The sequence below is a fragment of the Saccopteryx bilineata genome, chromosome 6, assembly GCF_036850765.1.
Source record: "Saccopteryx bilineata isolate mSacBil1 chromosome 6, mSacBil1_pri_phased_curated, whole genome shotgun sequence".
Taxonomy (NCBI): Eukaryota; Metazoa; Chordata; class Mammalia; order Chiroptera; family Emballonuridae; genus Saccopteryx; species Saccopteryx bilineata.
This window is the reverse complement of record NC_089495.1, coordinates 51579089-51605940: the sequence shown is the minus strand read 5'-3', so window position 1 is coordinate 51605940 and position 26852 is coordinate 51579089. Positions and strand designations below refer to the sequence as shown.

Sequence of the window (26852 nt, the reverse complement as noted above, 5' to 3'; positions counted from 1 at the left end):
GACCAGGCAAGCCCAGGGTTTCGAACTGGCGACCTCAGCATTACAGGTCAAAGCTCTATCCACTATGCCATCACAGGTCACCAACACCTGATTCTTACCTCTTCTGACTTTCTCTCCCTTACCGCATCTAGCTTCTGGAACTAGCTGGCCACATTAGGTGTTTTGTTTTGTTTTGGTTTTTTCATTAGTAATGATTATTTATTTCTATAAAATACATACCAATTTACATCTTCAGAATTAAAATATTTGGGTCCAAAATAGGTTTTATTACTTATGTAGAACATGTGCATACATCATTTTTTAAAATTTAAAGCATCCAGGTCATTCTAATCACTGACAATAATTCAAAGTATTGACATATTTTGAAACAGTGCTGTTAACAGTACAAGCATCATAATTTTTCTAATCTTCATTCAGCAAAATAAAAACAATATACCAGATTATGTAAGGTTCTCTTTCTTCAACTTTCAACATTGTCTCTGTAATGCTTTCCAAGTATTTGATTACTAAAATATTAGGTTAGCTCTACCAATCACCTATTTAGTTCAAATAAAAAACAGGCACATGTATTTAATAAACAAATAGTATTCCCCATTCTAGCAGAGGCTATGAGACAAAAAAAAAAAAAAATGTGTACATTTCTGTAGTTATTTGTTCTTAATGTCTCTTATATAAAATACATTTTAAAAATCCTTACATTCACATCACATTTTATATTTTTCAACCCCATGGCTTAGACAGTATTGCCCTGTCCCACTTTATATGTCATAGATTCATATATTTATATTGTTTCTTCTACTGAATTATAAACTCATTCAGAGCAAGCTCTCTCTTGTTTATCTCTCTAGTCCCTGACGTAAGTAGCAGAGTGCCTTGTACCATGAAGGTGCTCAAAGTTGTGCAGATAGCACTGCACACAGCGGAGTGGAATCAGGTGAACACTGAATCTCTCGTGTATCTGCTGAAATACTTTAATATTACTAATTGGATGTTTCTGTAATGTGTCAAATTTTAAGATCTGTCTCCTTTATATTCTTTTGGAACAAAATTTTCTAGAAATATCTGCATAAGTTGTCACCATTATAAAATACACAAGCACATGCTTATTTTCAAAATAGAGAATCTCATACTGAAGGTGGTCAACTTCTTATGGACCTCATATTGTAATACTAAATTGAAGAAAAAAATTTTAAGCAAGGATAAAAATCTCTTTTTTTAATTTAGAAAATTTAATTTAATAGGTTGACATTGATCAATAAGAGTACATAGGTTGCAGTTAAACATTTCTAGAGCATTTGAATTGTTGATTATGTTATATACCCATGACCAAAAGTCAAATCATTTTCTACCACCTTATATTTGGTCTTCTTTACACCATTCCTCATACTCCCTCCCCCTCTGTTATGTCTCCCTCCCCCGGGGAACCACTTCACTTTTATCCATGTCTATGTCCATGAGTCTCAGTTTTATATCCCACTATGTATGAAAACATACAGTTCTTATCCTTTTCTGATTTATTTATTTCACTCAGTATAATGTTCTCAAGGTCCATCCATGTTGTTATAATGGAAATATGTCATCATTTCTTATGGCTGAGTAGTATTCCATTGTATATATGTAGCGCATCTTCTTTATCCAACCCTCTATCAAAGGACACTGATTATTCCCATGTGGTTGCAATAAACATGGGGGTACATGTGTCTTTATGTATCAATATTTTCAAGTTTTGGGGGAAGATACCCATTCGAGGGATTTCCGTGTCATATGGTAGTTCTATTCTTAATTTTTTAAGGAACCACCACACTTTCTTCCATAATGGCTGTACCAGTTTACATTCCTACCAGTAGTGAATGAGGGTTCCTTTTTCTCCACAGCCCTTGCAACACTTGTCATTACCTCTCTTGATGATACTAGCCAATCTAGCAGGTGTGAAATGGTATCTCATTGTAGTTTTGATTTGCATTTCTCAAATAGCTAGGGAAGATGAGCATCTTTTCATATATCTGTTGGCCATTTATTTGTACATAGAAAACATAAATAGACCTATAATCAGGAAGGAAACAACAATCAAAAACCTTCCCAGGAGTAGACAAACATTCCAACTCCCACATTCCAGAACCAAAGTGGATTACAACTTAATTTTTAGAACAGTTATCTTGAAAGACCAACTTTGGACTAAACTAAGAGGATTCTACAGCCAAGGACCACCAAAGACCCCACACTGAGGCAGAGATGCGGAAAGGGCTGCCCCGCTCCCAGGAGTGAGCGGTGGCCTGGAGGGACTCTCGCTGTGGGGAAGAGTGCCTGGCGAGTAGTGGGTTGTGGGTCCTCAGCCCCAGAACTGGAGTCCCAGCCTAGAGCCTTGGAACCTGGAAGGGCAAAAGGGACTGTATTTGGCTGAGAAAGGAGCCTAGATACTTTTTAGAGAAGGAGACAGAACTCTCGGACCTAGGCTCTGTATTAAAGGGACCGCACGGAAAGCCTCGCTCACAGCCACCTGCCTAGGGTTTTGGGATCAGAGAGCGCTGGAAAGACTGGCGTTGCCAGGGGAGAGTGTGGTCTCAGAGGCACAAGGAGGAGACACTTTGATGGGTGGACACCCTAACCGTTTGGCTGAATCACACTCCAAATCTAAAGTGAACATTCTTGTTCCGAGCAGCAACACCAGCAAAGGGATAAATTACCCTGCCCACTGGAGGCTCTCCTGCTCCAGTAAGAACAAAGAGGCACTTAGAGGCAGGCAGCACATTAGGGATACAGGTATTGAGTGCTGGGGTCTGAGCTACACCACCCACCCACGTTGTTGAGTGCTCGCTGGGGGCTGGCGGGCCAACCTCAGCAGGGCATGGCTGCAGGAGCCAGGGTGGTCTGAGTGAGCATGTGCGAGCCCACCTGCAAAGACAGAAGCCGCGGTGGCTGCTGCAGAGGTCCAGGTGAGAGCGCAAGCCCACTGCGGCTGAGCTCAGGTAATTATGGGGGCGGTCTGAGCGCCGACACACGTGGGCTGGCCCATGGAGCTGGGAGCCATGGCAGCCACTGCGGAGGTCCAAGCTCACAGTGCAATCATGCCTGGGGCATGGGCCCACCCCTGACAACAGCTGAGGCCCGGGTGACAGAAGAAGCGGTCTGAGTGGCTGTGCGCAACGGGCTTGCAAAGGTAGAGGCTGCAGCAGCTGCTGCAGAGGTCTGAGCTCGGGCAATCATCCCTGAGGTGTGAGCCCACCCCTAGAGGCCACAGAAGCAGTCCAAACGGGAACGCGCAGGTTGCCTGTGGTGGTGGAAGCTGCTGCAAGCCACTGCAAAGGTTTGAGCTCTCACTCAATCCAGCCCGTGGCAAGAGCCCACCCTTGCTGGTAGCTGGGGCCCAGGTGACCTTGGGGTAACTTTGAGCTGGCACACATGGGCCCACCAGGGATGGTGGAAGCTGTGGCAACAGCATAGGCAGGCTGGTACCAGCAGTGCCTGAGCCCAAACTCCCGAGGAGGCAACTGTGGCGGTGGACAGACCACACATTGGGAGCAGAGGCCACATCCACTCGTGCCCTTACACTGTTGCATAGATGAACATTAAAAAAAAAAAAAAAAAAGAATGTAAATTTGTGATTTCCACATTGGGCGGCAGCCCAGGTGCCCACCTTAAAGGGAACCCTGATTACAAGTGCCATTTTAACAACTGGTTTGCCAAACTCTACAAAAAATTAGGTATCAGTTCTGCTGAACCTGTGTGAACGGCTGAATCCCACCATTGCCTAAATTAATACATTGTTTTGAAATTCCAGGAAAAGTGTTCTATTACACATTTTCCTTTAGCTTCAACTATTAAGCAATTTAAAACAGAGGCCTACATCACATCCTACCAGACTGCCAATCTTCAAAATAGATAGAATCATACAAGCATATCTAAGTAACTGTCTATAAATGTAGGATAGAGGGAAAAAAGAAAGCACAAATAATTTTTTTTAGCATTTTTTCATACTAACTGCAATCCAAAATGGAAAGAAGAGTGGCCACAATAATTGTTTTCTTTTGTATTTTCTTTTTTGTTGCTGTGGTGGTAACATATATAAAACATAAAATTTACCATTAACAACATCTGATCTTCTTCATAGAATACAGACCTCTGGCATCATAATATATGTTCAGATCCTGTCCCCTAACACCCACACAAGCACAGTCACTCATACACACCTTCACAGTTACAAGCATGTGTACATTCTTACTCTTATTTAAGAAATCCTGACACCTATTTGAGACATGATGGTTGTCAAAAGTTTAGGAGAAATGAACCAGTGAGATGAAGAGTCTATAGGGAAAAGAGACGGGGCCTTTGTCCTTGTTTGGCAGAAACAGACATCAAAAAATCCAAAATAATGAAAATGGTTGATTTGCATAAAATAGACTACAATTTCTTTTAGTTGTCCATTGTTCCTTCCTATAAAAATGAAAAATTATTGTGGAGTTTCAGACATAGAGATAGATGTGCCTTTCTCTCAAGCTACCTCCCCATCTTCCTTGTGCTTTTCATAGGCAGATATTTTAAAATCAGAGTCCATCCTCATCTTTCTTTCTTTACTCCCATTCATTTCTCAACTCATTGCAAACTGGCTTTATTCCATAGCAGCACACTGACATGGCTCCTAATAATTATCTCCTAATTACCAGCCAAGTGCTTTATATTTTTGTCTTCAGCCTAGTTCAGCCTTCTATAGCATGTGACACTATTAACAAATGGCCTTGAGACACCCACTTTGATTCTAGAATACTTCTCCCTTGTCACTGGCTGGCTGCTTCTCCTGGATGTCCTTAACTGTTCAAATTCCCCAGCTACTTTCCTGCCTTCTTCTTTTACTTATTCTACATTCTTTCCTTGATCAATTTCCTCCACAACCCTGACTTCTGTTTTATCTACGAGAACTCTCTAAACTCTCTCCTGACCTGACTGCTCCCCATTGTTCCTCTTGTATATTTCTGGCTGTCCACTGGACATTCCCATCTGCCTTATTAGTATCTCATATTTGACATATCCAAAACCAAACTAAAAACCAGTGAATAAAATTAAACAACAATTAAAATTTCTGTCTCCTATACTCTTTCTTTTTTGTGTGTGTGTGACAGAGACAGAGAGAGGGACACATAGGGACAGACAAGAATGGAGAGAGATGAGAAGCACCAATTCTTCATTATGGTTCCTTAGTCTCCTTAGTTGTTCATTGAGTGCTTTCTCATATGTGGTTTGACTGGGGGGCTACAGCAGACCAAGTGACCGTTTGCTCAAGCCAGTGACCTTGGGCTCAAGCTTGTGAGCCTTGCTCAAACCAGATGAGCCTGTGCTCAAGCTGGTGACCTCAGAGTTTCGACCTTGGGTCCTCTGAATCCCCGTCTGACACTCTATCCACTGTGCCACCACCTGGTCAGGCTATACTCTTTCTTTATATGAGTTAAGGGCATAATGGCACATCTTAGTCTGCTCTGGCTGCCATAACAAAATACCACAGTCTGGTGGCTTAAACAGAAGACACTTACTTCTCATGGTTATAGAGGCTGGGTAGGAAGTCCAAGATCAGTTTCTGGTAAGAGCTCTCTGCTTGGCTGGAAGTTAGTCACCTTCTCACATAAGGTGAGACAGAGAGAGAGCTGTCTGGTTTCTCTTCTCATAAAGACACTAATCCTATTGGATAAACTCCCATGTTTATGACTTCATTTTATTTTAATTACCTTCTCAAGGTTTTCTTTCCAGACACTTTGGGGTTTAGGACTTTCACATATGGATGAGAAGGTCACAGGACCTTGATGAGTCCACAGGAAGCACCATTTCTCAAACTAGTTCCCATCCTTGACTCTTCTCTCTCCCACATCCAGAGGGACATCCCAATTCATGGGTTCTTTGCCCTCAATTTCTCTTTAGCCCATTTCTTTTTTATTTAATTTTTTTATTTATTCATTTTAAAGAGGAGAGAGAGAAGAGAGAGAAGAGAGAGAAAGAGAGAGAAGGGGGGAGGAGCAGGAAGCATCAACTCCCATATGTGCCTTGACCTGGCAAGCCAGGGTTTTGAACCGGCGACCTCAGCACTCCTGGTCGTCCTCCATCCACTATTCCAGCACAGTTCAGGCATCCCATTTCTTCCTTTCACCCCAACCTTTTACACTTTCAGTTCAGGCCCTGTCACACTCGCCTCCACTACTTCCTTTTGTTTTCCTAGTACTCTCTTTCCCCTTGTCATTCCTCTACAGTGCTCCTAGTCAGCATCCAAAATAACAGACGTGATCAAGATGTCCATGTGGACACAATACACTGCTCATGGCACAGTTTCCCCCATCTGACCCTCACCTAACCGCTCTGGTCTCATTTCCAGCCACTGTTCCTCTGCATCATGTTCTGGTCACACTGAGCTTCTACATGTCCCAGCATGTGCTGCCCGCATTCACAGCTCCTTCCTTCTTCCTTTAGCCAGGATTTTCCTCTACTTAGGATGTGAGTGAGCTCATACCCACTTTCAGGTCCTAGGTTACATGTGATCTCCAAGAAGAATTTCTCAATGCCCTCTGCTTAGCTGTCGCAGCACCCTATTCATACCCGTTACAGCACGTGCTGTATTTGCACATTAGTCTCTATTAGACTTGTGGTTTCTCAGGAGTAGTAACAGACTCTTCCCTGGTGAGCTCCTGAACCATACCAGAAACAAGTGTTTGATAAATGAAAATGAAAGTGCAGTGTGTTACAGGAACGTCAGAAGATGTACTATACAACTTTTGTCCTTAATTCTCCTCAGTTGAAAAAGTAAATCTTAAATATTTTCAATTATATATTCTTGTGGACTATTTAATTCTTTTAAATACAGAGTATTAGACTTTGAATATAATTTATTCCTCTTATATATATAATAATGCTACTTTTAAAAATAATTAAGAAGAAATTACCTGGATTATAAGATGATTTTTTTTTATTCTAAAAAATAATATATGGCATTCATAACTATGATACTTAATGTATGATTTCAATATTATTTTAAGTCAATTATATAAAGGCAGGGACCATTATATTTTTGTGTCAGCCAGCCATTATATTTTATTTTAGGTTTAATTTTAAATAACCCTAAAAAGGAAAGGTTACAAATGCCCTCAATTTAAAAGCTCCTGGGGCCAAAGGTCTGACCTCTGGTCCAGAACACTAGACCTTTAAAGATTATCTAAAAGGTGGTAGATTAACATTAAAACAAAAATCTTAACTAGCCAGAAGAAACCGTTATATATTTCTAGTCATATGCTCCCAGAACAGCATCTCTTTTCACAAGAATCCTTTGAAATATCCAGAGAGGTGAGAGATACAGACAAAACCACATAGACTCACGCGAGGAGGGTAGAACACAGCATGTCAGGCAGCCTTTGGAGGAACTGCTTTTTCTGTCCAGCCACACTCTATAATATAAACAAAGTGGCCGAGGGAGAGCCCTTTAGCTAGTAGCAGTCCTATTATGAGGAAAATCAAAGACACAAAAATGCTCAGGAATCAGGACATGTCTACAACCTTAGATAATGCTTGCACATTCATAATTGATATCAACTGAGAGCTTTTGATTCATGGTGAAGGGGAGGAAATCATTATCCCTAAAATGAGAGAAATCTCAGGCAGAGCACAGCCAGACCTTCCAGTACCCAAGAATGGGACTTGAGCCATCCAAAAACATGGTACTTCTCTCATGACTGAACAAGGATGTGTCCCAATTATGGCATCAATCTTGTGAAACTAAGTAACTGGCCTAATCACCAGGGTTCAGCAGTGATTGGGGACAGGGGGAAAACCTGAGCTTGGTTGCTCCACAGGGTCTCCAGCTTGAGACTTAAGTGTTTGTGCCCTGCACAGAGTCAGGAAGCATGTCTGATTTGTCTTTCTGTGTTGGTGCCCATGCCCAGCCCGGGGCTTGCATATCCTAATTGATCGCTTGCTTCCTACTTCCTGCTTCCTACACTGCTCTCACAGCTCACCAGCGTTTCTCTCCCTCATCACCAGCTTGCCTCAGCCTATGAGAAAGCCAAATGTTGTATTTTCAGGAATTTTGAAAGCTGATTGTTAAACATAGCTATTATAAAAAATTAAATACTATATACCTGTAGCTAAAAATATTATACTAAAGCCAAAGACAATCATACTTAAAATTTATCACTTTCCAAATTTTTAGTAAATTTTACTTTTATCTCTAGCCTTTAGATTGTTTACTTCTAGTGTCTCTGCATGGTGGAGATTCTATATAATGATGTGCTACTGTGTATCTCTTCCAACTCTGCACTCAGTGATGACACATTGGCAGCCTGAAATCAGCCTTAGGTAGTCTTTATACCATAGAACCGGCAGACTCTGGAAGTAAGGGCTTGATTTACTGCCAAAGCTGGAAAATTTCCAGCTTAATAAATATACTTAATACAAGGGTGAGAGGGGGAGAGTTTAACAGAAAGTCACATATCAGATTCAATGTTGATACAGTTATTGGGCAACAAGTTAGTGAACTGGAAAACAACTTTGTCAGTCATGGCTGAATGGCAATTATAGGTTGGCTATGAAGGTAAGAGTATGGCAGAAACCAATGACACCATTCCCTGAGAATACGTGGGCTAGAAGTGTACAATTAAGAGTATTATTATTTGTAAACTCTATGTTATATACACATTACTGAATTTTACGATAAGCATATGTATACACGTTCTTTTTTGAAGAGCCGGTTTACTGTACCTGGATTTACTATACATTTGCTATAATACCACTGACTCTATGCTGAAACTATCATTGACGGTGTTAACAGAGGTGCTATTACTAAAGTTGGTTTTCCCTGATTAAATAGAGGGAAAGAGATGGCTACTACCAGCATTATAGAAAGAGCCACTTCTTGCTCTGGAAAGTTCTCCCTGACCGCTGGGTTAGCCTTGCCTCAGCCGACTGGTCCATGGGGGCCATGTCAAGCTCTTGGTTTTCGGTTTTTGTTTTTTGTCATGATGAAAGTCAAAAGAACTCAAGAATCACAACAAGCTCTATTGCAGGGATTTTACCCCATTTCACAGAAACCAAATGAGTGAATGAATAAAGGAACAAATAGGGCCACTGAGAAGAGCGAAAACCTTATGAATAAACTATATGCAGATTCACTCCAGAGTCAACTTAAACATGTATTTTCACGTTTCTTCATGTATACAAGATTATACATACACGACACATTACACACACGATACACAGGCTTAACCACCAATCCCTCCTCAGTTGTATGTTCGTAAAGTTTTTGCCAACTCTGAACTGGATGTTTTTTACTCTTTTTTTCTTTCTGGTGTTATCACCAAAAAAGAAGTCTTTCTCTTTCCCACCCCAAAATAAAGGGCCTTTCTCTTTTCCACTCAGTGGTTTCCTTGAGTCAGAGCTATTTGTAAATGCAGAGCACTTCCTGATGCTCCCAGTGCCTAATCCTATTTTTGTTTCCTGTTGTCTTTGCACAGCTAGGTGCACTGGATTTCTCCTTACCCCTTGCTGGCACTTCCTGCTTTGCTAGTTCCTTCCCAATGGCAGGGTAGGGAGGGAGGTTTGGGCAGACATGCTCTCAGGCACATGCTGCCCAGAAGACTATCCCAACTCCCACATTAACTAGAAATTGTTGGTTCTTTAACTGTTTTCCAATTCTCACTTCAAATCTTTGCACAGTAAATACAGAGACCTCAGACCTAACCACTCTGACCCTCAGATGCAGATAAACACTCCAGCTCTCATTCCCATGGCATTTGGATTACAAATGCTTAGAATATTTTCAAAATCTTTTGGGCAATCTCCAAATTTGAGTTTGCTCTGGTTCATTCTTATTTATATTCCCAAGGTCCTTATCTGTATTATTTACATCTCTAGGAGCTTTTCTTATCTGTCCCTTGAGAGGGTCTAACACAGGGGTCAGGAACCTATGGCTCACGAGCCAGATGTGGCTTTTTTGATGGCTGCATCTGGCTTGCAGACAAATCTTTAATACAAAAAAAAAATAATGTTAAAAATATAAAACATTCTCATGTATTACAATCCATTCATTTTCTACTGCTCGTGTTCATGGTTGTGGGTAGCTGGAGCTAATCACAGCTGTCCTCTGGGACAACACCAAATTTTTATTGGATAATGCATAACATACACAGGTCGTGGTATGGCTCTCACAAAGTTGCATTTTAAAATGTGTGGCGTTCATGGCTTCCTCAGCCACAAAGGTTCCCAACCCCTGGTCTAACACCTCAACGCAGCACAGTCAGATGAAGAAAAGAAGACATAACATACATGCACGTGCATTTGTTTTTTAATACTATATACTAACCCTATTTTCACAAGTATTTTTAGTAAGTACACACTCATAAAAATTCAAGAACAAGAACTGTATGTACCATGAGTGCCAGTGTGGAACTGAATCTCCTAGGAATGAAGGCAGTAGTAACAGAAACATCTGTCTATTTGGAAACCTGCTCTTGGCTTTATAAGCTAACCCTGACAATGACTTAACCTTGGGCTGCCTTCAGAGGTCGTGCTTAGAGTTTTCCCTGCACTTCCTAGCTGTGGAGTCTTTGGCAAGCTCCTGCAATTCTATATCTCTTCCGCAAAATGGAAATACTAAAACCAGCTAATGCATAGGGTTCTGATAATTAAACAAGATAATAAGTCATGTTTAAAGCTTATTTGTTATTTAATGGTACATGATGAACCTCAAATAGGTGTTAGCAATATTAATGTGCAGAAGTTTGTCTGGCCCAGTGTCCATCGTCTTCAAGAATAATTTAACTTGTTATTCCAGGAAATTTAATTTTTCTATAGGTGTTGTGGTTTTTTTTGTTTGTTTGTTTGTTTTGCATTTTTTGTTTTCCATGGTTATGGATGATCAAATTTACTTTATATAATTGTGTAAAACTGTGGGCCCCAACCCCGGGGCCATGGACCAGTAGCGGTCCGTGGGTCATTTGGTACCGGTCCACAGAGAAAGAATAAATAACTTACATTATTTCCGTTTTATTTATATTTAAGTCTGAACAATGTTTTATTTTTTTTAAATGACCAGATTCTCTCTGTTACATCCATCTAAGACTCACTCTTGATGCTTGTTTCGGTCATGTGATACATTTATCCATCCCACCCTAAAGGCCGGTCCATGAAAATATTTTCTGACATTAAACCTGTCCGTGGCCCAAAAATGTTGGGGACCACTGGTGTAAAATACATGGCAAAATACAAAGTAAGAAATACAAGTGAACCTGCCAGTTTTTGAAATATCTCCTGTACCTCATCACTGTATCCTGCCCTCACCGCTATGGCTGTCATTTATGTGGTCATCATCGCTCAACTGGTGCTAATAAAATAACACCATCCTAGATGTTCTCTCTTGCCTTCAGTCTATGCCCTCCAAGACAACCAGGTGAATCTTGTTCAAACCTAAGTCACAGCATTTCCCTCCTCCGCGCAAAGCTCTCCAGTTATGGTTAGCGTATAACCCAGAGTTCTGTAGGAGGTCTATTGGTGCTGCATGATGGTGGCCCAGCCCACCTCTATGACCTTACTTCACTGGGCCCCAGTCATACTGACCCCCTCCTTATCCCTCAAACCCACCAAGAACACTTCTATCTTATGGCTGTGGCACTTGCTGTTTCCTCTGCCTGGAACCTTCCTCCCCTACATGTCTGCATGACTGCTCCCTGCTACATTCCAGTCTCTGCTCAAATGTTCTCCCCCAAGAGAACCCTCCTCTGACCTGCTCTAAGATAGCACTCAGCATCTCTAGCTTCATGTCCTGCTTAATTTTCTTCACAGCTCACACAGCTAACAGGTGAAGAATACTTGGAAGTCCAAACTGAGACTGCATAAGGATTTTGATGGAAAACCACTGATGCGTGACTTCATTTAAATAAGGGTGTCAAATAAAAAGGGTCACCTTTTTTTTTTTTTTTAGATTACTTCTGCTGCGCTGTGAAGTAGTGATTGAATAGTGGGAGACCAATTAGGCAACTGTTTCAGCAGATGAGTCAAAGTATTATGATAGCTTATAAAGTGCAGATGGAGAGGTGTGGCTGTATCTGAGAGACAATCAGGAAAAAAATTAACTTGGCAATGGACTGGCACATGGACGAGCAAGATGAGGCAAGGTGCTTATCTCGCCGTTTTGTAGCAAGAGCACTGACTGTCCAGCAGCAGTCGCTAGGAAAGAGAGAACTGGAGAAGGAATACCATATTCCCCCGTGTATAAGATGCTCCCATGTATAAGACACACTTTAAATTGGGGGCCCAAAATTTGAAAAAAAAAAAGTATTACATAATGTTATTAAACTCAAGTTTTATTCATCATATAACTTATACAATTCCTCATCTGCATGAAAAAGCAGGAAATGCAAGTAAAAATACTACAACCACTGTATAAGATGCACCCAGTTTATAGACCCCAAATTTTTTGAAAAAGAGTGCATCTTATTCATGGGGAAATACAGTAAATTTTATGAGAGGATTATGAGTTTGGTTTTGGACATACTGAATTTGAATCGCATGTAAAATATTAAAAAGAAGATATCTGTGAGTGATTGGACATATGGGTTTGGATCTGGAGATATAAATTTAAATTTATAGGTATGTTAAAAAATAATGTTTTGGTCATGAATAACATGTCACCAAGAGACCATTGCACAGCATAGGGGATATAGTCAATAATATAGTAATAACTATATGGTGTCAAGTGAGTGTTAGACTTACCAGGACAATCACTTTTTAAGTTATATAAACATCTAACTACTATGCTGCACATCTAAAACTAATGTAATATTAAATGTGAGCTGTAATTAAAAAAAATTAAATAAAGTTTGTATCCTTAAAAAGAAAGTCATTGCAGACTGAGAAGAGAATGGTCGCTAAAACTGTAATATTTTACAATGCAGCTAGAATAGAATGAGTGAAAGACACTATGAAGAATCAGCTTTAGAGGCAGGTGAAAACTCTAGAAGAGGCTGTGATATGGAAATTGAGGAAGAAAGCTTCTATAATGGAAGATATAATCAGAAACAATAAATGGTGTTGATTGTGTGATCATGTAAAACCCCTATTGGATTTAACAAATTGGAGGTCATGTTACTAGAATGGAATGAGTGAAGTTAGATGAAGAGAACACAGAAGTCAGAAAATTATTTTTTAAAATCTATCTCTTTTGCCTGACCAGGCAGTGGCGCAGTGGATAGAGCATCAGACTAGGATGCAGAGAACCCAGGTTCAAAAGCCGAGGTCGCTGGCTTGAGCAATGGGTCACTTGCTCTGTTGTAGCCTCTCAGTCAAGGCACATATGAGAAAGCAATCAATAAATAACTAAGGTGCTGCAATGAAGAATTGATGCTTCTCATCTCTCTACCATCCTGTCTGTTCCTATCTGTCCCTCTCTGTCTCTCTGTCTCTGTCACACACATACATACACACACAAAAATCAATCTCTTTCAAGAAGTTTGGCTATCAAGAGGAAGCAAAAAATAGCTCATAGCTGGAAAAGTAAGTGAAGTAGAGGCTTGAGCATGTTTAAGTGTGAACGAGTTTGGGGGTTGGGTGTGATCCAGCAGAGAGGATGTGGTTTGCCAAGGGACAGAACTGGCTAGAAGGACAAGAAATTAAGCCCAGTGAAGCAGGATAAATTTAGAACACGCTACCTGAAAGATAAGGTCCAGGACCTGAACGACAAGATATTGAGCAAGATCAGTACTTGTCATCAAAGTTAATGAACTCAGCCCACAGGTCCAGAACAAGCCATTTTCCTGCTTTTTACTTTTATATAAGTTCAATCAACAAATGTTAAGGCCTCTACTATACACCAGGGGATAGGAGTTCTGGTGCTAGAGGTAAATGTGGTGCTTAATTTAGCAGACATAGAAATGCTAAGATAACCTTATATCATGGAAGTGGTGGCTTTGTAAAAGAAAGAAAATTCAGGGTGAAACAAAGTGAAAAAATGAGTAAGAAAACATTTACCCAATATTTAAATTGTTATTTTAAAATAGCCCATATGAAGAAAGATTTTCTATATTCTGCCTAAACCCCCAAACACTGAGCCCATGATTCAGATTATGCATCTTCATATATTAATATTTTTGTTTTGCTTTTGATCAGTGACCAAGTTCCCAAGACCCATTACCTTGTGCACTCCTTTGGGAATACACTGGCATATTGCTCCTTTCTAATGTGCTTCGACACTGCCAGAAACTAGCAAAATAAATCACTCCACTGGATCCTAAGCACCAATAGAGGCGGCTCTAGTATTTTCAAGAGGATCGGCTTTGATGTTGCCCTTGCAGAGAAAGGGAAGACAAACGGAGGGGAGAGGGGAAAGGAGGGGGAGGTCTTGGACAAGAAGCTAAAGGCACAAGTTGAAGACGAGGATGATATGTGGCCAGCTATGATTATGACGTCAATCAATAGATTGTCACTGGCCTGTTGGTGACAGCTGCCCTATTCACACTGTACCCGTCCCCTGATCCCACACAAGGCCCTGTGTAATGTTCTGAATGGCGGTTCATTAACTGAGCACCCTCCAGGCACTGTGCTCAATGACACATTGTTCCAACTCCCACAATGTTCACCCTCTGAAGGGACAGAGAAATGGACATTGATAAAAAAAATTAAACAAATAGCACAGTTCTTCTATTGAACATACAAATACAAATTCATATACACTCAAATACTTTCATTTTTCTGCCCCAATTTCCACAGCATTCCTTCAGGGGAGACAAGGCCTCTGGCCCAGGGATTCTACATCACTGTTCACTGTATACACACCGCACATCTAGAATTCGAGGGAAGAGGATTTGGGGTTTATTCTGGATTTTTTTTTTAATTTTTTTATTATTTTTTTATTATTCATTTTAGAGAGGAGAGGGAGAGACAGAGAGAGGAGAGACAGAGAGAGAGAAGGGGGGAGGAGCAGGAAGCATCAACTCCCATATGTGCCTTGACCAGGCAAGCCCAGGGTTTCAAACCAGCGACCTCAGCATTTCCAGGTCGATGCTTTATCCACTGCGCCACCACAGGTCAGGCTATTCTGGATTTTTAAGAGAATGTATGGTAGCATCTCAGGATATACCATCTGTTAATAATTATAGGGGGAATATAGGAGGGGTAGAGGTTGGATATCCTTTTGTATTTTTTTTTTTCAAAATAGCCAACTGAAGGTTCCAAATGTTAAAAGAATTTTTTGTTTATGTTTTAAGTATCTGTCTAGGCACCTGTGTATGCAAATGGATATTTCTGCTTAATCCTAATGACAGAGTTCTACATGTCACATAAAGAAAAGTTGTTCCATTGTGATCCTCCATTTTACTAATTCAAAAACCTGACATTTCCGGAGGAGCAGCGACAAGTAATTTCACAATGATAAATTTTAGAAGACAAAATACTCTGCTCTACAGAGCTCAGGAGTAATTTAAAAGGAAGATAAACAGTCCCGACATTTAGTGGGTAAACAAATGTGGCAGGATAATTTATTGAGATATTAATTTGTGATTTTTTTTTTTTTCTTGCTCTTACAGCAGCCTGGAAAGATGGAAAGAAATTGTCCTTCTCCCAGGCAAGAATGCGAGAATGGTGTCAATATGGATTCCTTTAACTCTGTCATTGTACCGTCTCCTTTTGAAGTCTCTAATAAAGGTGCTGAACATCCATCATGAAAAGAGCTGCAGCTACAAAGAGCAGAGCAGTGGAGGGGGTGAAAAGAGAAGTTCTCCTAAGACATCATAAAGGAGGGGTTGTGGCGATTCTTTAAGTACCAGCAATCAGTACTGTATTCCAAATGCTCACAGAATCCCAAAAGTATTGGCAGACCAGAAAGATCCCGGACAGGTGTTTAGGTTTCTCTAAACAGTTTCCTCTGAACCTGCCTTCAGGTCATCAGTAATCAATGTTGCAACTCCAGCCTCATTCCCAATGTTACCTTCAGTCAGGAGAACTCTAAACCTGCACTGGTCCGGGCTTCACTCCCCAGCAGTACATTCTGCTAAACTACCTTAGGTTAAATTGCAAAAATTGGTCCTGGATTCTTTGCACCTATTCCAATAAAAAGGTAGGGGTGGGGTTGTCTGTATTTCTTCGTCCCTTGAATCTGGCTTTATCCTTGTGACTGGATAATGGAACACAAGCAGAAACCTGGAAAATACTTGCTCATTTGGGCTTGTCTTCTCTTGCTGCTTCTGGAACACAGTCCCCAAGTGCAGAAGCCTGGGATTCCCTCTCGATTCTGGAAAAACATGACCCAGTGGCCTACATTACCGGAGCCAACCACCAGACTGCTTGTCTGGAACCAACAGCCCCCAGGTGACCTGTCCTCAGGTGACCCAGCTGTGCAGTCATATGAGTGAGGTGATTTAAAGACCAGTAGATGAAATATCCAGTTGAGCCCAGGCCAAATTGGCAATCCATGGAATCAGGAAATAAATTTTGGGGTGGTCTTTTATGTAGCAATAACTGATACTAAGTTATCACAAGACAATGTTCTAGGAGCAAGTGCACAGTTAGAGGGGGCATTCAGTGGGCATAGTGGGTGTAGGGCTGCTGTGCCCAAGCCACAGCAGCCACAAGCCAGCTAGTCCTCGCCGTCTTGCCCTGGCTGTGGCCTGAGGGTCCAGTGCCAAATGCCCTGGTGCTTTGCGCTCTAGGGCGGAGCTCAGCGCGCACCTGTGGGCCCTCCCACTACTCCCAACTCCTCACCCCGCGCAGTCTTCAGTCTCCTGAACCCAGTAGCCATCTTTGCCAACAGTGAGATCAGCATGCACGATGTCAAGGTCTATGGTTTCAACTATGACTGCACACTGGCCCGGTAGGCAAACTCACTGCACTCAGAGATCTTCCATGCTGCCAGTGACATCCTGAATGAGCACTACAAGTACCCAGAGGGCATAGGAAATATGACTACGACACCAGCTTTGCCATCCGTGGTCTCCTATCCAACGTTCAGAAGAGCCTTCTGATGAAGATTGATGCCTTCCATTATGTGCATCTGGGGCTGGCCTACTGGGGCCTGCAGCCTGTGCCAGATGAGAAGGTAATCAGCCCCTAGGGGGGACGCCAGCACATTCCAGTGTACCAGATGAGCGGTTCTGCAATGGCCCTGCATCAAGCAGTTCATCTTCTTGCGGCGGGAGATGGTACTGCTCTCCTGCGCGGTGGACCACTTCTTGGGCCACGGCCTGGAGTTTGACCTCGGGCGCCTCCACAGAAACGTAACGGACGCTACAAGGGCATAACGGATGCCATTCGAGAAGTACACGTGAACAGCCTCAGGCGCCAGTGGTTCAAAAGGGACTTGGAGAAGTACATCCTGAGAGGGGACGAGATGTTAGCTGTCCTGGGCCTCCTGGTGGTCCGTGGGAAACAGCTATTCCTCGTTATCACCAGTTCTTTCAGTTTCATGAACAACGGTTTGCGGTACTCGGTGGGTCAGACTGGCGCCAACTCTTTGCTGTGGTCATCGTCCAGGTGGATAAGCCCAGCTTCTTCACTGACTCCCGCAAAGCCTTTCAGAAAACTTCAGATGAAAAGGGCTCGCTCCAGTGGCGCCTGGAAAAGGGCAAGACCTATGTGCAGGGAAGCCGGTTTGACTCCCTACGTCCAACAGAATGGCATGACCACCATTCCAGTGGCGTGGGGGGTGGAGGGAGTCTATCATGCCCCCGGTGCCACTGGTAGAAGGGCGCCAAATGGTCTCCAAGACAAACAAGAAAAGCGTAGTAGAAGCGTAGTTAGGGGGGAGGGGAGCGCCAATAAAGAGTAGAGCCGCGGGCGCCAGTTATGTTCGCTATGCCACTGCCCCATGCGCTCCATCCAGAGACCACCTCTACAGTGAGGCGGCGGCACGGCCGGCGAACAGGGACCACCATCCCGAGCTGGGGCGTGAGACCGCATCATGAACACCGAGCAGTACAGGCACTCGCTAACACGGTAGCAGGCGCTCAGCGGGCAGCTGGAGCTCATACAGACCTACCAGGATGCAGTCACGGCAGGTGCTGGCTGCCTGGAGGAAGGAGGGGCAGGCAAGGCCCTGCTCAACGTTTAGTGAGGGAGCTTCTCCCGCACCTTCCAGAACCTCACCTACTTCTCCAGGCGCCTTCAGCTCTTCTCCAACCTGTGCGTGGCCTCCCTCGGCTGCCCGCTCAACCACGGTGTGGACGGCACCTTCTACCGCACCGCACACCTCTGCAGCCAGAGGGCGGCTCCGGATGGACTAGCTCGGCACCGGCTGCATGAAGATGCACTTCCTTCCTCAGCGACATGGCCCACCTCTGTTACATCCGCGCTTTATTGTCCAGAATAGGCTCCAGTCCACCCACCCTCTGTCCCCACCTACTCTGGGCATGTGTTCAGATGGACAATAAAGTGATCTCTCTCTCTCTTGAAAAAGAAAAAGAAAAAGAAAGACAATGTCCTAGGTACCCTTCTAACTCCCATAGCATTACCTAATACATGCTACACTTCGCTTCTACACAGAGCCTATGCAGTGTTTATACCTTCACACTCAAGATACTATACCCCTTCTTCTTTCCTCTCCTTAGACTGTCTACATCCCATTAGTCCTGTCAATTTTTTTCTCCCGTAGTACCTTTATTTCTATGGCTTTTCCTGAAAATGGGCTTTGAACAGAGCCACTGTTCAAGATATTCGACCTTCCCTAATATCTTTCTCTTAATTCTGGGTCTCAGGGTGTTAAAATTTGAATAGTGTGTCCCCAAAATTCATATGCTAAAGTCCTAACCCACAATGCCTCAGAAAATGACCTTAGTTGAAAATAGGTTCTTGCTTGCATGTGTAATTAGCTAAGATGAGGTCATACTAAAGTGAGTCCCTAATCCAATATGACTGATGTCCTCATAAAGGGGAAAACTTAGCCAGAGACACACACAGGTAGAATTTCATGTGAAGATGAAGGCAGAGGTCAGGACGATGCTGTCAAAGGCCAAGGAAGATCAAATATTTCCCACAACCAGAAGCTACAGAGAGACACGACACAGAGCCTTCTCTACTGCCATCAGAGGCAACATGGCCCTGCTGACAACGTGGTATCAGACTTGTGTTCTCCAGAAATGTGAGACAATAAATTTCCGTTGTTTAGAATGCCCAGTTTGTGGTACTTTGTTACAGCAGCCCTAGCAAACTAACAGGTAGAAAGGTGTTAGGGGGTCCAGTTCCTTACTGCCTAGAAAAACCTTGATTTCTCTGTACCAATTGCTACAGTCTCTCCTCTAGATCCTTGATTTGCTGAGCAATATGGAATAAAAAGCCCTGTAGAACATTTTCCTCAGATCAATGGCTATGGGCTACCCACTCACATAAGTTCCTTTACCTTTAAAGAAAAATTCTAATGAGGCTGGAAGACATATGGTAAGTGAAATAAGTCAGTCTCAGAAGGACAAATACTGTAAGGTGCCACTTATACGAAGTATCTAAAATAATCAACCTCAAAGAGGTAGAGAATAGAATGGTGGTTGCCAGGACATGCGCAGAGGGGAAAATGGGGATGTTCAATAGATATAAAGTCTCAGTTATGTAAGATGAGTAAGTTCTAGAGATCTATTGTACAACATGGTCTTTGTAGTTAACAATACAGATTTGTGCATTTAAAAATGTGTTGACCAGCTCTGGCCAGATAGCTCAGTTGGTTAGAGGGTCATCCTGATAGGCCAAGGTTGCAAGTTTGATCTCCAGTCAGGACACATACAAGAATCAACCAATGGCCTGACCAGGCGGTGGCGCAGTGGATAGAGCGTCGGACTGGGATGCGGAAGGACCCAGGTTCAAGACCCCAAGGTCACCAGCTTGAGCGCGGGCTCATCTGGCTTGAGCAAAGAGCTCACCAGCTTGGACCCAAGGCCCCTGGCTCCAGCAGGGGGTTACTCGGTCTGCTGAGGGCCCACGGTCAAGGCACATGTGAGAAAGCAATCAATGAACAACTAAGAAGTCGCAACGCGCAACGAGAAACTGATGATTGATGCTTCTCATCTCTCTCCGTTCCTGTCTGTCTGTCCCTGTCTATCTCAGCCTCTGTAAAAAAAAAAAAAAAAAAAAAAAATCAACCAATGAATGCATATATAAGTGGAACAACAAATTAATATTTCTCTCTTTCTCTCCCTTCTTCTCTCCTTAAAATCAATTTTTAAAAAAGTAAAAATATGTTTAGAGGGTAGATATATCAAATGTTCTTACTACAAAAGGGAGGAAAAGTTTTGAGGTGATGGATATGTTTATTATTTTGATTGTGGTATTAATATCACAGGTATATGCCTATATCCAAACTCATCAAATTGAATACATTAAACATACAGTTTATCAACTCTACCTCAATAAGCTGTTTTTATATTTTTTTTGTTTGGTTTTTTGTTTGTTTGTTTTGGGTTTTTTTGTATTTTTCTGAAGCTGGAAACGGGGAGGCAGTCAGACAGACTCCCGCATGCGCCTGACCGGGATCCACCCAGCACACCCACCAGGGGGCGATGCTCTGCCCATCCAGGGCGTCGCTCTGTTGCAACCAGAGCCACTCTAGTGCCTGAGGCAGAGGCCACAGAGCCATCCTCAGTGCCCGGGCCATCTTTGCTCCAATAGAGCCTTGGCGGCAGGAGGGGAAGAGAGAGACAGAGAGGAAGGAGAGGGGAAGGGGTGGAGAAGCAGATGGGCGCTTCTCCTGTGTGCCCTGGCCAGGAATCAAACACGGGACTTCCGCATGCCAGGCTGACGCTCTACCACTGAGCCAACCGGCCAGGGCCAATAAGCTGTTTTTAGAAGTAAGTAACTAAAGGTCTCACATACAAAGAAATAATGGCACAACTTTTCTTAATTCTTACAGCAACAAATGTCACTTTACATATGTATATTATCAATTAAGATTACATGCATTATAAGTTTGCCTGCTTACAGATTCTTTAATTATGGAAACCATGGAGAAACAAATCTTACATATGCATTTAAATATGACAAACTTGAATCCCACTTTTGACAAATCAGAATTTCTCTGAGAAAATTATATTGTTTCAACACTTGATTACACCATGTAAAAATTGATATCTGAAATACCTCCATACTAAGCAAAAAATACAAAATGAATTAATTAGAAATCTGACAAGCAAAGTATCTTTTAATAAAGAATTGGATAAAGAAGACATGGTACATATATACTATGGAATATTACTCAGTCATATGAAAAGATGGATGGACCTTGAGAATATTATGCTAAGCAAAATAAGTCAGTCAGAAAAAGCTAAGAACTATATGATTTCATTCATGTGTGATATAAAACTGAAACTCATAGTCACAGACAACAGTATGTTGGTTACTGAAGGAAAGAAGGTGGAGAGGTGGTGGGAGTTAAAGGGGGCCAAATATATGGTGACAGAGATAGTTTAACACCAGGTGGTGGGCACACAATGCAATATACAGATCATGTATCATAGATAAGTAAACTTGAAACCTATATGATTCTATTAACCAATGTCACCCCAATTAATTTTTTTATCCCAATTAATTTTTGAAAAAAGGATTTGACTCAAGAAGTTAGAAAAAATGACAAAGCAAGCCAAAGCAAAGTAGAAGAAAGAAAATAAAAACAAAAGCATGAATTAATAAATTATTTTTAAGATGCTATATAATTCATAAATATGCAAGAGATATTTTCTTTTAAAAATGCACTAATTTGGCCTATTTTAAAGAGAAAAGGGAAATAAAAAATAGAAATAGGAATGGGTTAAATACCACAGATAGAAGAAATTAAGATTTAAGAATCTTTATCATTTCAAAGACTTTAATTTTTATCTCTGCATATTTAATCTTTTTAATTTTTTACACATTTCTATTTAATATGGTCAATCCTTCCATTAGCTATTTGAACACAAGGAATACAGTTCCAACTATTTAATGTCCTTGTCTGTTAAATTTATTATTTATGCCAATTCTGACTCTGTTATAATTAATTGATATTTTTTCCACATTATGGGTCCTTATTTTTGCTTATTTGCCTTATAAATTTACAATTTAATCTCATCTATGTAAAAGTATATTCGCTGAATTATTAATAATAAAAAATGAAAATAACACATTAGACATTGGATTCAATAGTTACAAAAGTTAAATATTAATATAGTGAACTATTAGAAAACAGTGGGAGAATGATGTGATCCTATGTTTGGGGATCTCTTCTAAATATAGATTATAAAAAGACAAGATTGGAATAGTGGAAAGTTAAAATGTAAAGTGTTTTAACATATAATACGTATTGTACTGATGTGTGCATTTTTTCTATTTGAATGCAAAAATATATAATAGTTACTTTTTTATTTTATTTTTTAAGTGAAAAGAGGGGAGATAGTAAGACAGACTCCTGTATGTGCCCTGACTGGGATCCACCTGGCAATCTAATCTAAGGCTGATGCTCTAATCAACTCAACTATTTTTAGCACCTGAGGCTGACACTCAGACCATCCGAGCTATCCTCAACACCCAGAGTGATGCTCCAAACAGTGGAGCCACTGGCTGCAGGAGGGGAAGAGGGAGAGAAGGGGGAGAGAGAGGAGAAGAGAAGCAGATGTCCACTTCTTTTGTGTGCCCTGACCGGGAATTGAACCTGGGACATCAGCACTCCGATGCTCTATCCACTGAGCGGACTAGCCAGGGCCAGTAGTTATTTTTAAGGATAGAAACTTGAGGGACACAGAGCAGGGTTGAGCTTTTGTACTCTTTGTTTTCTTGGAGTGTTTGCATTGTCTTACCATATGCATTATATACCTTTTACTTTATTTTTTGTTTGTTTTGCTTTTTAATGTTAATGGTGTTTTTCTGAAAAATATAGAGTAATGGGATACTTCTGTTTTCTTCCTATTTCTTTTCTAAATGTACATAAAGAATAAACAAATTAACTACCTAATAATAGAAATAGATCCACATTCCATGGGGCTGACATTTAAACAATCTTGGTAGCTTTCTTTAAGAGAAAAAAAAAACATTAAAATATCTTACTTTTGCAAATTTTTCAAAACAGGACAGTGTGAACACATTGCTAGGGCTTCTCTCTTGAAAAGAGCTGTGCAAGTGAGGACCTGAGAAGCTCTCATTCAATAGCTTCTTAATAAATCTACGAATTTCTATAGAACTCATGCCTCTTGATAGAACCTCTGAGATGGTGGCTAAGCTTTTGTAAAGAAAAGAAAGTAAAAGGAAGTGAATATATTAGAAAGAGAGGAAGGGATAAAGGATCCCAGAGAGAGAAAGAATAATATTTGTGGAGTGCTTTCTACTGTAGACACTGTCATGTATTCATATCAATTTCATAATACTCTCTGAACAATAATAAAAAATATTTTGTTGTGTATGTATGTAGCAAATGCATGAGCTTCCTCCCATGAAGTAGGTAGTATTATCATCATTATTGTTGTCATTTTAATACAGGGAAATTGAGTCATAAAGAAGTGACAACTTCTCAAGTTGGTCAATGACAAAACTAGAATCAAACCCAGGTAGTGTTGTTACAGAGCTTGTGACCATACCCAAGTTGCTATGTTGTCCCTTTGCTACGTTATTCAGCTACCTCAGAACTCATGAACTCCCATTACAAAAAAGCATATGTGAAAAAGACTTCTAGGAAAGCATTTCAAAAAATGAAAGAGGTGCCCTTATGAGGTAGTGAGTTCCCTGACAAAACAAGTGTTCAACAGATATATACCACCTTGTCAAAGAGGGCCACTTTATTTAAAATGATAACCGTTCCCACATCCACCAAACTATTCCTAACTCCTTTCCCCATTTCCACAGAACATCATCTCTACTACATTATATAATTTAATTGTGCATGTATTTATTATCAGTTTTTCTCTACTAGAATGGAAGCCCTATGAGGACAGGGTTTGTTTTTTTTTAATCTGACTTGTTCACTGTTGTACCCCAGAACCTAGCATATGGTAAACACTTAGCAAATATTAGTTGAATAAATTGCTCAACTGGATAAAAAGTTGAACTCTATGAGGTATAAGGTCCCCAAAAGTGTTAAAATAAAATATCAGTTACTGTATATTTAGGGACTTCCTTCTTCTCCCTTTCCTTCCATTTCTCACCTGCCCTCAAGAAAATCACCCAATTTTCACTTCCCATAACTCTTGAAAGCAAATGTGTTTCTTTTAACACATGTCCTTAGCACACATCCAGCTAACTTTGGCCATCCCAGTGTCTGATGGTAAGGCGTTCTCTTGCCATGATTGACAACTAAATTTAATCATAGCCTTCTCCTGCAATCCAGAGCCTTGATTAAGTCCATTCACAGTCCTTCAAGGTCAGAAATTTTGCAGCAGAAACAATAGAGAAATTAGAGAGTACAGATCGTTTATAGCTCCATAACTTAACCTGAGCAACTATTTCTCATTAGTCTTTAAGTGATTACATGCTAAGATTGTCACTTTCCTGTCATGTGTCTTTCTTCTTGGACTTCTGCTGTGAGCCCCACTGCCAACCACTGTTCTCAGAAGCGAAGCTATTGCCAAAAGAGGCCCCAATACAAAAAAGAGACAAGTAGTGTACCTGGTCAGGCCAAAGGGAGTCTTTCTCAGTTAAAGACTTAGTGATGTTTAACTTACTAGGGCTCATCACTTACTAGGGCACACTGTCTCCCAAAATCAAAGCATTGCTTTCTGCTTCCTTACCAGGATTTTGACTATTCTTGAAAGCAGATCCCTGATGACATACATCTTGATGATGAGGTCAAGACTGAAGCTCTCCATTCATATTTTTTTTTCTCTTTAGCCCTCCTGTGAGCACACCACCAACCTGGATACTTTAATTTTGAACCTCACTGAGAAAAACTAAAGTTGTCCTGCCTAAAGCCATTATGGTGCAAATGTTTCCTTGTTATTCTGTATTTTTTGTGATATAACCTGTTCTCATTGAGTTTATATCGCTTCTGAGTAATCACCTTATAATTACTGGTATTTATTTCCCTGAATTTCATTGTTCATGTTTGCATTTATGTTTAGAGTTATATTGGAGACAAGTAAAACCAACGAGGCTAAGGAATAAATAAGTGAGATGAATCTATAAGAGAAGCATTATTAGTAAATGAGAAAAAAATTAATGCTGCTATACAAAGGTTTGTCACAGTTTAAATAGAAATAGAAATGGTGGGAGAATTGATTAACCACACAACCTATGGGGGAATAGGCATAGCAAACTTATTACCATATTTGGATTATGGGTAGCAATTTAGTTTTAGCTAAACTCAAGGAATAACAACATATTTTATATCCAATTAAGTTGACTTAGTTTTTAAAAATTTATTTGTGTTAAATATATGATTTTATTAGAGCTCTAAATATAAGAACTTTTATCTTAGTTTTATGTTTATATGTGTTTAAATGAAACAATATAAAAATGATTTAAGTCAAAAATAAAAATCTCAAAAATTTTATTGTACATTTGCTCAAATTTGAGAATTAGCAAAGTATGCCTAATCCTTTGCATTTGCCAAAAATGTGATGAGCCATTTTTCAAATGATTCTAATGAAAAGTGAAGATCTTACATAATGAAAGAAAAAATGCTCAAGGAGCTAAGAATTCAAATTCCAACCATGCCACTTGAAGGCTAAGAGTCCTTGAACAATCTGCTTTCTCCTCCCTGGGCCTCAGTTTTATCATCCATGAAATAAGAAAATGATTTTTTTTCAGGGTCCTTCCAACCCTGAAATATTATGGTTCTATTTGCCTTTTATTCTAAAGATGTGAGTCTCTGGCTCACAGAAGCTTGCCTTCTGCTGGTCATGGCCCATTGCTGCAATCCTGCCATACACCCAATATGAAGGTAAAGACACCTAGATTGGCTGGGCTTCTGAGAAAAAGTCAGGCAGGCTTATCTTGCTTCTCTTCTCCATCCTTTTTCTCTTATTGTCTTCTTTCTTAGGTTCTTCTGTTGAAATCAGTGAACCCTGAAGATGTCTTTCATGTGTGGCCTCATCTCTACCCTCTTCTTAGAAAAGAATCCTGCCATATACCATCCATGATCAACAATTAGGTTGGTACCATGAGATCTCACCACTTACCTCATTATAGCTGACTGGTAAATCAAGGGCAACTAATCTTTAAACTATTCAGCAGCCCATGGGATAACATAGTACTAGAGAGTAAGAAAGAGCTGGATAGAATAGAGTATTGAATCTGAATTGATCAGTTCTTAAGCTAAAGTGATGTGGTAGTCTACTTCCAAGATGTCCCCAGTGATTCCCACTTTCTAACATTAAGCTTTGTGTCATCCCATCCACAGTGAATAAGGCTGACCTGTGTAACCAACAGGATATTGTAGAAATGACAATATGTGACTTCTGAGGCTTGGTCATAAAAGAAAGCTGTGTCCATCTTGTTTGCTCTTGGATCACTTCCTCCTGGGGGAAAGGAGCCATCTACCTTGACTTGAAGACACTCAGACAGCCTGTGGAGAAGTCCACATAGTGAGGAACTGAAGCCTCCTACCAACAGCCATAAGAATGAATCATCTTAGAAGAGGATGTTTTAGCCATAGGCAAGATTTGATGACTGAAGCCCTGCTCAATGTCTTGACTTATTTTCATGAGTGACCCTAAGCAAGAAACACCCAGCTAAGCAAGAAACACTCAGAATTCCTCACCAATAGGAACTGTATAAAATAACAAATGTTTATTGCCTGAAGCCATCAAGTTATGAGGTAATTCATTACACAGCACTATATATATGCAATACAAAAGACAAAGCTTGAAAGGCATTTTTTTTACAGGAGTTGGGAAAGATTTGAAGCCTCAAGGACTCTTTGAATTATTATACCCTTCCTGAAGTCAGTCTTCACATGTATGCAGTAG

General features: G+C 40.8%; 1 pseudogene; it reads left to right on the top strand.

Moving 5' to 3' along the window:
- The first annotated feature begins 2878 nt into the window (after nucleotides 1–2878).
- Nucleotides 2879–18249, top strand: LOC136309294 (5'-nucleotidase domain-containing protein 2-like; annotated as a pseudogene).
- The last annotated feature ends 8603 nt before the right edge of the window (nucleotides 18250–26852 follow it).